General features: G+C 36.1%; 1 protein-coding gene and 1 long non-coding RNA gene across 12 annotated transcripts in view; one reads left to right on the plus strand and one right to left on the minus strand.

Annotated features, from left to right (window-relative positions):
* Nucleotides 1–14,915, plus strand: part of NAA11 (N-alpha-acetyltransferase 11, NatA catalytic subunit) — a 230,093-nt gene that overhangs the window by 40,654 nt on the left and 174,524 nt on the right. Inside the window, exons 3-5 of one of the 7 annotated variants that reach the window (XR_013533056.1) lie at nt 1,804–1,907; nt 2,494–2,547; nt 3,134–5,032. The exons of 3 other annotated variants lie outside the window; for them this stretch is intronic. The gene's annotated coding sequence lies outside the window, so the exon portion shown is untranslated. Of the gene's footprint in view, nt 1–1,803; nt 1,908–2,493; nt 2,548–3,133; nt 5,033–14,915 lie in introns of those variants that run through there. 3 more of the 7 variants (XR_013533055.1, XR_004740833.3, XR_013533057.1) reach the window with 3 other exon arrangements.
* Nucleotides 1–14,915, minus strand: part of LOC118152263 (uncharacterized) — a 317,803-nt gene that overhangs the window by 14,859 nt on the left and 288,029 nt on the right. For 2 of the 5 annotated variants that reach the window (XR_013533061.1, XR_013533063.1), the window contains one exon: nt 12,365–14,483. The exons of the other annotated variants lie outside the window; for them this stretch is intronic. This is a non-coding gene — a long non-coding RNA (uncharacterized LOC118152263). Of the gene's footprint in view, nt 1–12,364; nt 14,484–14,915 lie in introns of those variants that run through there. 5 annotated transcript variants of the gene reach the window in all.

Genomic DNA, 14,915 nt, shown 5'->3' on the forward strand with positions numbered 1-14,915 from the left:
TCACCACAGCCTCAACCTCTGGGCTGAAGTGGTCCTCCTGCCTCAGACTCCCTAGAGGCTGGGACTACAGGCACACACCACCATGCCCGCTCATTTTTGTGTTTTTTGTAGAGACAGGATCTCAATATGTTGTCCAGGCTGGTCTCCAATTCCTGGCCTTAAGCAATCCTCTTGTCTCAGCCTCCCAAACTGCTAGGATTACAGGCGTAAACCACTGCACCGAGCCCAGATTCTTTATATGGTGCTGTACATGCTCTTGTAAAATAAACCAAAAACTTGGATAATAAATTATATAAGAACTAATACTACTAGAAATTGTTATTTTCAAACTCAGTCATACATGCAAATGTGCTTTTAATTTCTAACATCCATATTGTACATATATATATATATTAGTTGTCAGTATTCTTGTACTTCCATAATGATAGAATATCTTAAAATTAAGGAATTTAATAGTCAAATAGAGATTTACATTCAGAGAAAAGAAAAATACCCTTTTCAGTTTTGTCTCATTTTCATGCAAATAATTTTTGTTCTTACTCTCCCATCTTCATTAAATCTTTATTTCAGTATAAAAAATCTGCAAACTCCATATGCAGCAACCTCTCCCCCTCTTCTGACCTCAATCATACACAAAACTTTATAACAGAATTATTTCTTACCATATGGGATCTGAGACTAAGATCAAACCCAACCTAGGCAAATGCCATGCAGTAAGTTGACAACTGTTCCTGGAGTCCTGGGCAATGCCTGGGAGAGCGCCTGCCAGGGCCTACTGTTTTCAAACGAGTTTCATTTCTCTAACAATTTAAATCTGCCAAGAAGAAACCGAGACAATCAAGCTTTGTGCCAAAAAGCCCCAAGCTTAAGCAAGAGATATATCCTCTCTTTAGCCTGCTGATGAAAGACAGAGCAGAGGGAGAGGAAAGGATAAAGATTCATAATGAGTGGGACAGAGTCTCATATGCTTTTGGAATGCCACAACAGGACAATTTCTGGCCCTAATGATGTTACTTTGTTGAGCTTCATATCCAGAATAGAGCACACCCTTTTCCTTTTTCTGTTCTAAGTTCCTTTACATTTGGGATTGAGTATTATCTATGTCATATCTTCTTCCCATTTTCCCATCCTCACCCTCCCACAACTGCGTCACCAGAGAAACATCCCACTACAGAGGCTCATGGTCCAATTTTGAATTTAAAATCTTGGGGCCAAGGAAACCTTCCCAGAGAGACCCAACATTCTCTGCTGTCAGTCTCCTGACCTTTTGCTTCTTTATATCACCTCAAATTGACCTTTAAAAAGGGAGTAAATGAGAAAGTCAGAATATCTATCACATGGACTACAATTTGTGAGAAAAGGAGAGCAAAAGAGAGGGCCTAGTGGTCGCTTTTTACCCCAAAGAGCCATATGCCCTGAGAACGGCTGAGAACCTCGTCTGCCAACCCAGCAGCAGCCTTCCTAACACCTTGTGTTTGAGAAATGAGAGACCTACTGTTTATTATCACGGGTCCAGGTGGTAAAAATCCAAGGTTTATCCAAGCAGATATCTTCAATGGTAATACCAAATGACAATAAATTGAGGTAAAATGTTGCTGTTGCAACTATACAAATGAGCTACAATGTGTACTATTTTGAGGTACAATATTTTCAGAACTACAAATTTATGATGCTTCTAGCAGCTGAAATATAATCTTTTGAGTCATACTGTTCTAGATTCAAATCCCAGCTTACCCACCAAGTAGCTGTGTGACTGGGAAATTTATTTATAAATTGTCTGAGTTCTGGCTTTTTCTTCACAAGGAACATCGAAAACATGTTTCACAGGGTAATTTTGTGAGAATAAAAAAACGGAGATAATTGATGTAAAGCACATAGGACTATTGCAAAGTTATCACTGATGCATGGTAAGCACTCCGTAAATAATAGCTATTAGAAGTTTTCCAATTTGGGATAAAAGTATGAAGTTAAATGAATTTGCTTATTTTGGCCTTAAGACAATCACTGCAAATATTTTGCTTTCGAAATTGCTTTGAGATTTTCTCTCAATTGTCTTCCATTTATCCTGAAAAATCCATTACTTATGACCTGATACCAGAGTCATGTAGAAGGCAGATTAGGAAGAAGAGCTTTATAATCACAACTGAGAGTGAATTTAAAATTGATATTGGGTTGGGAATAAACTGAGACACCTTTCTGGAGGATAATTTGGCAATGTCTGTCAAAGCAATCAAAATTTCCTTTCTAGGAATGTACCAAAGGGCATTATGAAGATACAGTTCTAGTGATATACATTGCAATATTTTTTTAATTAAAAACTTATTTGTATGTCCATTGACAGAAGATTGTTTAAATATATTATGATACATCATACCAGTGGAATGTTATGTAACATTAAAAATATTGTAGAAAAGTATTGAATGACATAAAGAAAAATCACTTAAGTGAAAAAATCATACCAAAGATAATATTACAGTGTCCTGTTTTTCATAGAGAGAAAGTCTTAAGAGGATATACACCAAAATATCAGCATCTTATATCAGCATGGTAAGATTATGAATGATTTTATTTTAAGGTTTCTGTTCTTGATTTTCTGAAATGTAAATGATTTTTTTGAACAAGCATGTATTGGTTAGTAATTTTTAAATAATATAAAATAAATTTGAGTTTTACATTTTGCTATTTCATTGAAAATTCAGAAATGTAAATAATGATGTCTGGAAAGCGAAGCATAAATCCACACACAAATTTATCCACACGTATTTATTCATATTTTCTCTAAAATGCCAGTATATTGATATATATTATGTTTGCATACACAAGCATACTAACAGATGAAAAATTCCTACTAATTTCTCATAGAAAATCTGTGCATTTCTTCAAATATTCATTTAAATACCAATGTAAAGCTCTGAGAAATAGTTTCAGAATATCTTTTAACGCCTCTTCTTTGTAAAGTCTTCAAATGCTGCTGACCTTGCATAATAATTTTTTTCTTACAACATATCAATTATTGTTCTGGCACCTCTGGCCTACTCATGAAATCAACGAACTGTGAAATGCCTCTGTGCAGAGTAATATTTCATATTTGGTACTTTATGTATTAATTACTTTTCTGTTTCTGCTAATATAGTCTGGGGGAAAAAACACCCCATTCTGTAATGACACGTCAACGGGGAAAGAAGGAAAACAGCAAACAATTCTGATTTGCTGACCTATCAAAAGCTGCTGAGAGAAGAGAATCTCCTGCACCAGTTCCCTCTGCTGTCAGTGTCTCCTTCCCAAACCAGCTGCTTAGCAGGTGAGGGGCCTTCTCATAGCAGAGACTGGCTTTGCTGTGTTTAAAATAATGATGCAAGGTTTGAGAAGCAAGTCATTCAAGTCACACCTCATTGTTTTGAGCCTGACATACAAAATAAAATCCAAAACCCAAAGTTCAACTCAATGTCAACCAAAGATGGAATACTGAGTGCAATTAAAATATTTAACAATTTACCAAATTACAATCTGGAAAGAGAAAAAAATGTGGGAAAATACTAGTCTATTAAGATTCTGTTTAGTTGCCACTTCAGCTGCCCAACAGTTAAAATATAAATCAGTGTGATAATCTGAGAGCAGCAGTTTTAATCCTCAATTCCAGGGGTGCTATCTTTCTCTCTCCCTCATACACAGACACACACACACACGCACACACAGACACACACACACATGCCAGTCATTCAGCCTGAACAGAAAAATTCAGGTGTCACATTTCTTGATTCAAGAGCTGTGTTAAGCGGTTGTAAAGCTGCTATAATTTACAGCAAAGAATAAAGCTAACCTAAGAGACCTCAGCCTCAATTTGCTAAAACTTATTACACCTCATTGGCCACTGAATAGCCAAAAGAAGAAAAAAGAAAAAAAACTTATCTGAATAAGAGACTTGACTAGTATTAGCCTAGTGAGAAATGATCGGCTTAAAATTGCTCTGGCTACATCATAGGTTCAGATTAACACTATTTATGATGTTATGATTTCCTATTTCCTGAGTTATATAAAAGCCAAAGGAGCTACTGTAACAGTACTAATGAGTCGATAGATGTTTTCAGATGTCTGTTTGACTCCTGAGTCTAATTAAATGTCTTAATATGACATATGTGGTTCTCCACTGAATATCCCAGCTGTGGAATTAATATGTTACAAAAATATATATACACAATTATGTCAAACTACAGTGAGTTTGAGGCTATAAATATACCAGTTATATTGAATTCACTAACATAGCACTTTGTAAAATGCTATAAACATGCAAAATAAATGACCAAGAATGTGTGACTATTAATAACTAGACTCTTGTTAATGACACCTCAAAGCCTTGTGAAGGAGAGTGCACTACTTGGATTTTGTACCATACTATCTTTAATCCATATTTTTCATGAGAGTTCTTTTGTAACAACATGTATTCTCATGTGCCAAAATGTTTTGGGGGTTAATGCTAAAGATGGGGTAAAGAACTCATGGTCAAAATGTTATGATGTCAAAGAAAAGTAACAAATGGCTGGTATACCCTAAATTAACAACCCAGTCCAAAATAATTCTAACAGTCTCAGAAATTATTCTATAATGGTAAATTTGGTGAGGCGAAATATTTGCCCACAACTTTACAAAACTTCCATTACCTATTAGCAGATATGTAACACATATTCTTTGTAGTACAAATCCCTTATTGACATTGATTATTATACTAGAAAAGAATTAAAATTTTAAAAATTTACTTGAGTGAGTCACAGCATTTTTACATCTGTATCAATCAATTGTCATCTCATGTGACTGGAGATTCTCAGATCTGATAACTTTCCAAAATATGATTCAGATACTAAAAATTACATTCATGACTAAAGAAGTAGGAGACATTCAAAGATATTAAACAGAAATCTATAGTATATATATGCTTTAAAACATCTATAAACACTTTCTTTAAGAAATACGTAGAAAAAACAAGGCAAATATCCCTTTACCTTATTTGCCCACCTCACCCTCATTGCTCAAGTATTTAAAAAGTTGACGTGTATTTGCTTTCTATTTTAGATTGCTTACTGTGTCACAATTTGTATATTAGTAGAGTTTACTCATTTATGAAAAAATAAAGTGTGTATATTAGGATCATTTTAAGTAAAATTTAAAAGTAAGCATTTCTAGCCATTGTGGATTTATAGAATTCTCTTAAATTCAGTTGATCTCCGAATTATTAAGGAAAATGAGCAACATATGTTCTGCTTAGAACATAGTACAATTTCAGAGTAAAATCAGAAGACTGTTGAATAGAAAGAGGACAAAGGTTAATGTTGGGAAGCAGAAATCACTTCTCACAAGTCATTGGCTTATAAAAATAAAATGCTTATCCTTTTCTGTTTTTCAAGGTGTAATTGTCCATCCTTGATACTACTCATGACTGTTATATAAAACACTGTTGGGAGAAAAAAAATGGAATATTTGAATGCCCAAGGATGTGTGCAGTATCATTCTACCAAAAGCTTCTAACATTGAAGTGTTTGTATTATTAACACCCTCTAAAATTTACTGTAGTGACTAATTTGCTATAGTCACTGGACAGAAATCATGTAGCATGATTTACACTACTACAAAATCTTTACTAACTTGGGCACTGTAAATTTGATCATTTAATAATTTAGTACTAAATCTCTTCTTTTAATGAAAGGAGAGCAATCATGATTATTATTAATGCTATTTTTAGTTAGTTTTAAATTATGCCATTATGATAAAACATTCTACTTAATTTAATATTTCAACTCAAAATTAATTTCCAAAGTCTTTAATTCTAGCCAGTCTGCATAATTACAAGGTATTGTAATACTCTTGCAATTGAATTTCAAAAGTGCATTTAACAACAGAGAATGTTAAGTGAATATAGCTTAGAGTTGGTCTTGGTTTTTCAGACTTCCAACAGACAGCATTCTAAATCAGAAATCATTTTTTTTAATTTTCAAAGAAAGGATAAACAATAGATGAAGCCATGTATATCTGTTTCTGATAAAAGCACTGTATAGTTTTAAAGTATTGTGATGAATTTTCTGTGTGTGTTCTTTCAGAACAGTGCTTTTGAAAAATAAACAACAGTTAACATGTCAGCTCAGAATGCTCTCATGTGTCACCTTCATCCAATTTATGGTATCTGATGAATAGAAAAGTGAATTTCGACATTTTGTAGAAAGCAGTAGTTATTTCACATGCTGACAGGTGTTAGAGTAAAAGCAACTTGCAACTTAAGACCACCATCTACTGGTTTTGCCCAATGCTGCAAAAGCTACAGTGTAGTATGTAATTGATTTTAAATGCACCCCACTGAAGAATTTACCAACATTCTTCTTCCCTATATATGTTTGAAGTTATCATATACCTTTAGAGATTTTGCGCTTGTGTGTGTGATTTGTTCCATTATTTTCTCAATTACCCAGGTTTGAAATTCTGCCTTTGCCTTTTCTGATTAAAATAGAAGCAATCAAACAAAAATTCCCACATCTTACCCACACAAAAGATATCCATCTACCTGCATTACTACTTGTATCTGTGCCTTTGTTGCTGTTTCAATAGAAGGTGTGGTCCTCCTATCAAAGCCCAGGTCTCCACTGTACACTTCACCATGTTTCAGCATTCTAAAAAAACACCTTGCTAATTATGACATTATTAACTTTTCCTCCTCCATTTGATCATTTTCATTAGCATTAAAAAAAACTTTAGGTTTGTGCACTAAAAAACAACTTCTTGAAATTTTACTCACTACTATCCCTTTATACTATCCCCTTCACAGTGAAAATGATTGAACAAGGGTGTCTATAGTCTCCTCTATTGCATGACCTTCTATTTTCTCCTCAACTAATTCCTGAAAGCTTTCTGCCGCCTCACCTTCCACTGAGATTGCCCCTGAGATCACCAATGATTTACATGTTTTCACATCCAACAGTAACACTTTTGCTCTTATATTTAGAGACTTCTCAGCAGCATTGGCCATATTGACCCTTTCTGTCCTCAAAAGCCCCCCTGGATTTGGCTCGCAGATACTTCACTCTGCTGGTTTTTCCTCCATTTTCACTGGCCATTTCTCTGCTGGCTTCATATTCTCTGCTAGATTTGAAATATTAGAAAGTCTCAGACTTTGTACCTGGTGATCCTTTTCTTCTTTTCTCTACACCCCCTCACTAGGCAATTTCATCCAGTTCCAAGGATTTAAAGAATTCCAAATTTCCAGTGATCTCAAATTTATTTCTCTAGCCTTGAACCTCACCGGAAATATGCTTTTCCATCCAATTGACCTGTTGACATTTCCACTGGAATTTCTAATATGCAACTCATTAACATGCCTCAAACAAAACTTCTTAGATTTGCAAAACTTACCTTTCTCCTGTTTTTAACAAACATCAATAGATCACAATTTGTCTGGTTGCTCTAGGAAACTTATCAACATATCACAATCTATCTAGTTGATCTAGGAAATATTTAGAAAACCTTTCCTTTCCTCTCTTTGCTGTATCTAACCTATTAGCAAGTCTCGTCAATTCTACCTCTGAAATATTTCCCAAATCCATGAACTCCGTCTCAGTAGCTACAAACTGGACTTCTACTATTGTCTCCTAACATATTGCTTGGCTTTTACTCCTGTCATACTGTAATTCCTTTTTCACACATTGGTCAGAATCATTTTTTAAAAAACAGAATTTGTATTATGCAACTGTTCTATTTAAAACTTCCAAATTAAAACCCCTAAGCACCTTGTATAATGTGGGCTGTTTACTTCTCTGTCTTTACCTCTTTATACTCTCTTCCCGCCACATCCCAGACACACTTGTCTTACTTGGGTTCTTCAAGCATGCCAAACTAATTCTTCTCTTGGGGCTTTGTGCTTGCTGGTCCCCATGCCAGTATACTTTGTCCCTAGATCTTTTGAAGGTTGGTTAATTCCCATGATTCAGATCTTTGAAAGAAGTTTTGTTTCTTTCATGACTGTCCTGCCATCCTGGAAAAATGTAATTTCTTGATTTTCAAGCTCCTCAAATCACTTCATTCACTCATTCAACAAATATTTGTTAAAAGGACTAGAGCTTGTCCAACCTGCCTTATTTTGTTGTTGTTCTGTTTTGTTTTGTTTTGTTTTAGGCTACTGGAAGCCTGCAGCCATGGTTTTTAGTTTCTGTCTCTAGTGATAAATGGAAAAGAGGATGAGGAAGGAGCTTTACTGGCCTAATCAGAAACAGAAACTAAGAACCCATGACTGTATTCTCTCCCTTGGATGCCCTGATAGGCTCTGTGGCAGATAATAGGGATATAACTCCTCAGTGTGTACAAGCTAATTCCTCAGAGAGTCAGAGAGGAGGACTTCCTTGGGTACCGTCTAGGTAATCAGATCCTAATCAGTCTCTATCACCTTATTCTTTTATTTTCATCATAGCACTTATGGCTACCTGATATTTTTTATTTGTTTATTAGTCACTTGTCTTGTAGTAGAATATAGACTTGACAATAAAGAACTCATCTGCCTTGTTCACTGTGTATCACTAGCAGATATAACAGTGCACGATATTTGGTGGGTACTCAATAAATTTTGATGAAATTAATGGACAAATTACTGGCTAAGTAATTAATGGGCCTTAATTTTATCCTGTATCAGCCCATGTCCAGTGAGGCCAAGTCCTGACAACCCTTACTTTATGATATTTATTTATTTATCTATGCCTCATCATTTCTACAGTTGGATTCTTTGCTGCCTCCTTAAGAATGTTTTCTCCATCTGCATAGCCAGAGTATGGAGGGAGACAGAGAAGTAGTTAAATGCTTCTCAGATTGGCTACATTTGTCATTTGCTGTTTGACTGGTAAATTGCTTGGTAAGTCTGTGCCTTAGTTTCCTCATCTTTAAACTGGGGACAGGATAATGATGGTACCCAGCTGTACACAGTTGTGAGGAAATGGTGAGTTAATTGCTAAGAAACATTTGTACCAGAGCCTGGAAAGCATTGGTAAGTGTTAGTTTTCCTAAAACACTGTTATTTTATCACTCCCTCACTCATCACACCCTGCAACCCTGCATGCAAAAACTTTCAAGACTTCCCAATGCCCCCAAAATTGAGGCTTCAATCTGTCTTTCAAGGCTTTCCTCAACACAGTCCCTATATAACTTTCTTTATGTTACTTTTCTTCATTCCATCATATGAACACTTCCACTCAGTGCAGTCCATGCACACACATTTTATTTAAGTTAACATTAATTAAATACGTGTCTTAGAGCCAGGCATTGTTGTTGGATACACACAAAAATGAAAGATGCCCCCTTTGTTCTCAAACTCCACAGTTTCCTAAAGCACCTATATCAGTCAGGATTCGCCAGGCACAAGAAAAAGAAACTGACTCTCAGAAACCTAATAGGAAAAAAATGTATCAAAATGTATCAGAATTGAAGGAAAAGCTGGAGCAAAAAAACAAACAAAAAAACCATGACAGACTCAGAAAGGGTAACAACCAAAGTAGAACCTAAGTTACAGGAACTAAAAAATAGTATCATCAGGGTCCTAACACCAGGAAGAGTGAGTGTAAACAACTTTTTGGCCTTGTGTCACTCTTTGTCTCAAGAGCCAAATCCCAGGGAAATAACATTTAATTAACCTGGATCAGGCTGCATGCCCACTCTTTGGTTATGGTAGGGCACAGTAATCCCTAGTCTTACCAAAATGGTATCTGGAGGAAGAACTGTGCCTCTTTTCCAGGCACAGTTTGAACCTTAATGCCTCTCTAAAGTCTTCACAATCTGCCAGATTTCAATCATCACTGTCTTCTGGAAACTTTTATGGAAGTTATTAATTTGCACTGACATTCAGCACTTGGCATTACTTTCTTGCATTGTAATTTTTATATTTTATGTAAACATTATAAATCCTAAAAAACAAACAAACAAAAACAAAACAAAGAGAGACAGAGATTCAGTTGCTCCTTGTGAAGCAGCATTTTTTTTTTTTTCCTGAGATGGAGTCTAACTCTGTCACTAGGCTGGAATGCAGTGGCGGGATCTCAGCTCACTGCAACCTCCGCCTTCTGTGTTTAAGTGATTCTCCTGCCTCAGCCTCCCAAGTAGCTAGGATTACAGGTGCCTGCCACCACGCGCAGCTAAATTTTGTATCTTTAGTAGAGACGGGGTTTCACTGTGTTGGCCAGGCTGGTCTCAAACTCCTGACCTTGTGATCTGCCCACCTCAGCCTCCCAAACTGCTGGGATTACAAGTGTGAGCCGCCATGTGGCCAGCCAAACAGCATTATTATACCTTCGGAACTTTTCTTTGTGTATCCCAAGAGTAAAATGGAAAAACTTCCATGAATGCTGTCCATGCTGGTTATCTGAGGGGAAATAGGCACATCTCCCTGAACAGATCTTTTATTTCTGCTGTTTTCTTCAAGAGCACCCCCTTTTCTCCCATCCTCCCAGTAGCACCAGGGATTAGATTAAGGCAGAGAGGCTGGGGTATCGCTTAGTATCTATGAATCCTGGGTTGCATCCTCTAAGGCTTGCAAACTAACACCTTAGGAAGTAGTGATGTTCTGCAATAATCAGGTATAAAACAGGTTTACAACATATTTTCACCTTTATTAACTCATTTAACCATGTCATTTTACCAAAATATCCTATCTGGCACACACAGAGGGGCTCAGAGGCTCTGGCCAGCCGTGGGTTCACAAAGCCAAGATTGGTTATTAGAGAAGCAAAGCAATGACCCAGATTTGAGATACCCCCATTATCACCTTCCAAGCTACTATACAATTAGCTTAGTTATCATCTTTGCTTTTTATTTTCTGTTACTCCACTAGAATATAAGCTTCTCAAGATCAGAGATCTTTATGCTTTCTTGTCTGATGTATCCCAAATTTCTAGTTGAGTTTAGCAGAATACTTAAAAGAACCAGTCAGACTTGCATTATAACCCCAGCTCCACCACCTGCAAACTGTGACCTAAAGCAAGTTACATACTTACTTTGGGCCTCAGTTTCTCATTTCCTAAATGAAAATAAAATAGTGCTCATCTCCTAGATTTGTTAGGATTAAATGAGAAAATGTATGCAAAACACTTAGTATAGTGCCTGGCCCATAGACAGTGACTGATATATATTACTATGATAGTATTTATATTTTTATTGGGAACCTACTGCTATGATCTAAATGTGTTCCCCAAAATTCATGTGTTAGAAACTCAATCCTCAAAACAACAGTCTAAGGAGGTTAGGTCTCTGGGAGGTGTTTAGGTCATGAGGGCCCTACCCTTATGAATGGATTAATGCTACTATAATAAGAGCTTGCAATAGCAGGTTCACTCTATCTTGCCCTTCTGCCTTTTACTATATAAGGATGAAGCAATAATGCCTAGATGCTGACATCTTAATGTTGAACTTCCCAGACCTCAGAACTGTGGAAAACAAATTTCCGTTATTATAAAGTACCCAGTCTGTGTTACTCTGTTATAGCAAGACAAATGTACTAAGACCTGTATTATAAAGGGTGTTGAGAATCCTTATAGCAATAAGATGTGATTTTATAATAGCTTTCAAGTATCTAGCAGTCTAGACCTCAAACAGATAAACTAAAAACAAGATATGATAGGATATAATGTAATATGAAATGATATAAGGGTGAAGCAAAAATTCAGCACAGGGAAAACAACACTATTATGCCCTGACTGGTCCAGAATGGCTTCCTGGCAGAGATAACTCTGGAGACATATCCACAGAACTATTTAGGAGTTTTTAGGCAAAGAAATATGAACAAGTCATTGTCATCAAAGATAATAGAATTAATGAAGTGCAGGATGATTATAAGCAGTTTAGAGCAAATTTTTCAAAGTAGGGAATGTGAGAGATAGGATTGAAGAGGTAGGAACTACATAATTCAGAACTTCGTACAAGAAATTTGAAAACTTGAACTTTCTTCTTTTGACAATATGGAATAATAGGATGGTTTAAAATAGAAAACAGCATAATGAGATATTCACTGGCTAAGTCACTGGTAACTGAATGGAAGATGAATTTGAGGGGACAAGATCAGGTAACAGATTTCAATTAAAGAGTTACTATAAAAGTCAAGGTAGAAGACAATGGGGCAAAAATCAGACAGGGTAGAGGAGAGAGGCGGTTAAAGAAAAAAATTAAATCCCTAGGACTGGCCTCCTGCCCTATTTTGTAAGGTTTTTAAACATACTTAAATTAACAAGCATTTGTTGGTATCCAACAGCATGCCAGAATCACTGGCATTTAGGATGTTGCTTATGGCATATCCTTTTAAGTTATAATCGACCAAACTCTGAAAATTGTCATATTTTTTATTGAAGCCCTTTCACTTTTCCTTTCCATTAGCTTTCACATCTCAGTTTTATAATCCTTATCCCTAGGAAACTAAAACCTTGCTCTAGATCTGATTGCACAGTGAGATTTCAGGATAAATCTATTTTCAGGATAAACCCATTAGTGTCACATAAATCTCAAATATAAATTTCAAATCGATACAATACACATGAAAATCAGTGTAACTTTGCAGGATCTGTGTCCTATTCTTATTCATTTTCCTACTGTACATATGACAGAAAGGAAGAACTCATTATACATTTGTTGAATAAGTGAAAATATTGTCTTACTCCAGAATAAGGTCTAGATCTGGTGGATTATAGTTTCTAAAATGATATTGAACTAGTAGGGCAAAAAATCTGCTTCAATTTCCCCCTTTCTTATAACCAGAATTCCTTCTAATTCTTCATCACTTCTTCCAATGGCAACTATGTATCTTCTTTGGCAATACCTATCATGAAACTAAATACCATGACAACTGGATTCACAGACAGAATTTGGTCTCTATCTAATTCCTCTAAATCATAAGGCACATAGATAATACTATATTTTATTTTGGCAGTGTGTGTGTGCACTGTGTAACTTCAAAAGCATCAGAAAGAAGATATCCACAGGAATCCTGTAGAAGGGGAAAAAGAGATATTTTCCTTGTGTAGAGAAAATAAGTATTAGAATATAGTTACTTAACAGATCTAACAACAAAATGTTTCTGAGTAATTTTTATTCATCTTGAACTATATACAGACTCTTAGTTCCTCCAAGCCATCAACAGCTAAGACCTGAAGTAGGATCTGGGCCCCTTCATAGGTTCCAGTTTTCGATCTTGGGAAACTACCATATAAACCTTATCCTGAAAAGCAAAAGAAAAAATGTAAATAAACTGTTTTAGATTTCTGCTATATACCTCTCTATAGATTAGATACTTTTATGAATTTACACTAAATTGTGATCCTTATGTGAGCAGCCATCTTGAATATGCTGCTCAAGATTATATCAGAGCTTAGTAGTGTCAAACATACAGTATGTGTTCAATAATAATAACAGTAACTAAGATTGGCTGGGTACTGTTTACATGCCATGCACTGCTCCAAGCACCTTTCGTATACTAATTCATTTTATTCTCATTCTGATACTATACTCTCCATTTTATAGTAAAGAAAACTAAACCTAAGATTCAAGAATAAAGTAACTTGCCCAAGGTCACACAGGTAGCAGGGCTAAGATGCAAATCTGAGCAGTCCAACTTTATAGCCTATCCTTAATCACTGTATTAGACTTGAATGAATAGGTTAACGCTGTGCCCTTTAGGAGCTAGTAACTTTTTATAATGGGATGGTTCTGAGGTTGATGCAAATGTACCTTTTCCGAAGACATAGTACTTACCTTCTGTTACCCGGATAAAGCAGTAAGTTTTTCTTCTTGCTTCATAAATTTCAGGTAAAGCCTTTTTCCCCCATACTTCACCTCTTGTTCTTCACAGCTCAGTACTAATCATCAGCCCATAATGCGGTGTAGAATTGCCAACACCATCCCGATGATGTAGTTATTTCCAATTGGCACTTGGGAGCAGTGAGGATAGGAAGCATTACTCATAGCCAAGAGTACAGATGTTTCTAATTGCTTTCCATTACCAAGAATAACAGCTGTTTACATCTATCAGCAAATAATTCACAAGAGCTCCAGACTATTAAGATAACACACCCCACCTGGTCACCATCACAAGTTGTCAAGGCCAAGATAGAGGCTGCCAGAATTCCCTTCTGCATCTCTGTTCATCAACTGACAGCATGTGTCACCTTCAGATATCCTTATGCTTCCCCACAAGCTCTGGCTTCTTGGTGGCCTGACACATCAAATGGACATATGGATTCTTCATGGCTTTGCAGTAAATGTTTTATGGCTATCTTGCAGCCAAGGGCAGCTGACATAGAGAGGCAAGGGACTTGCAAATAGCCTGATGAAAGAATTTCTGCACTTTTTTCACAGAAGAAGAGTACATGTTCTGCTTAGAGGAGTTTCACGGCTGCAATATGCTTAATTTCTTTAATGCATCCACAAATTGCGTTAGATGATAGATTGGAATTCAGTAGCATCCCAGGGACCTGGTCACATGCCTAAGATACAATGTTCGCAGTTCAGTCAACTTTATCACATAGTTTTACTGACCACAAAAGAAGACAAATATTAAAACACATTATAGATATTAGGGTTAAAAAGACCAGTAGTACCTCCTCGCTGACACATTGACTCATACTGCATATTTTTCTTACACACTGGTTTAAAGTCATTTAAGCATATGGTCTGTGCTATTTTTTTCTATGGAGACAACTTCAGAGTCTAATCCAACTCTCTGTGTTTCTGCTGCACCTGAATTTATGTCTGAAATTGGCTTTCTATACATTCAGACACAGTTTTTAGTCCATGGATTTTAACCTATTACAAATAATGGAGCATCATCTCTTCAAAACTACACAAATGTTTACAATGCCATGTTAACTAAGAGATTTCCTCATGGCTTGTTGTTGCTTATCCAAGCTGCCCCCCAT

This window comes from Callithrix jacchus, chromosome 3 (assembly GCF_049354715.1).
Source record: "Callithrix jacchus isolate 240 chromosome 3, calJac240_pri, whole genome shotgun sequence".
In the NCBI taxonomy this organism is placed as follows: Eukaryota; Metazoa; Chordata; class Mammalia; order Primates; family Cebidae; genus Callithrix; species Callithrix jacchus.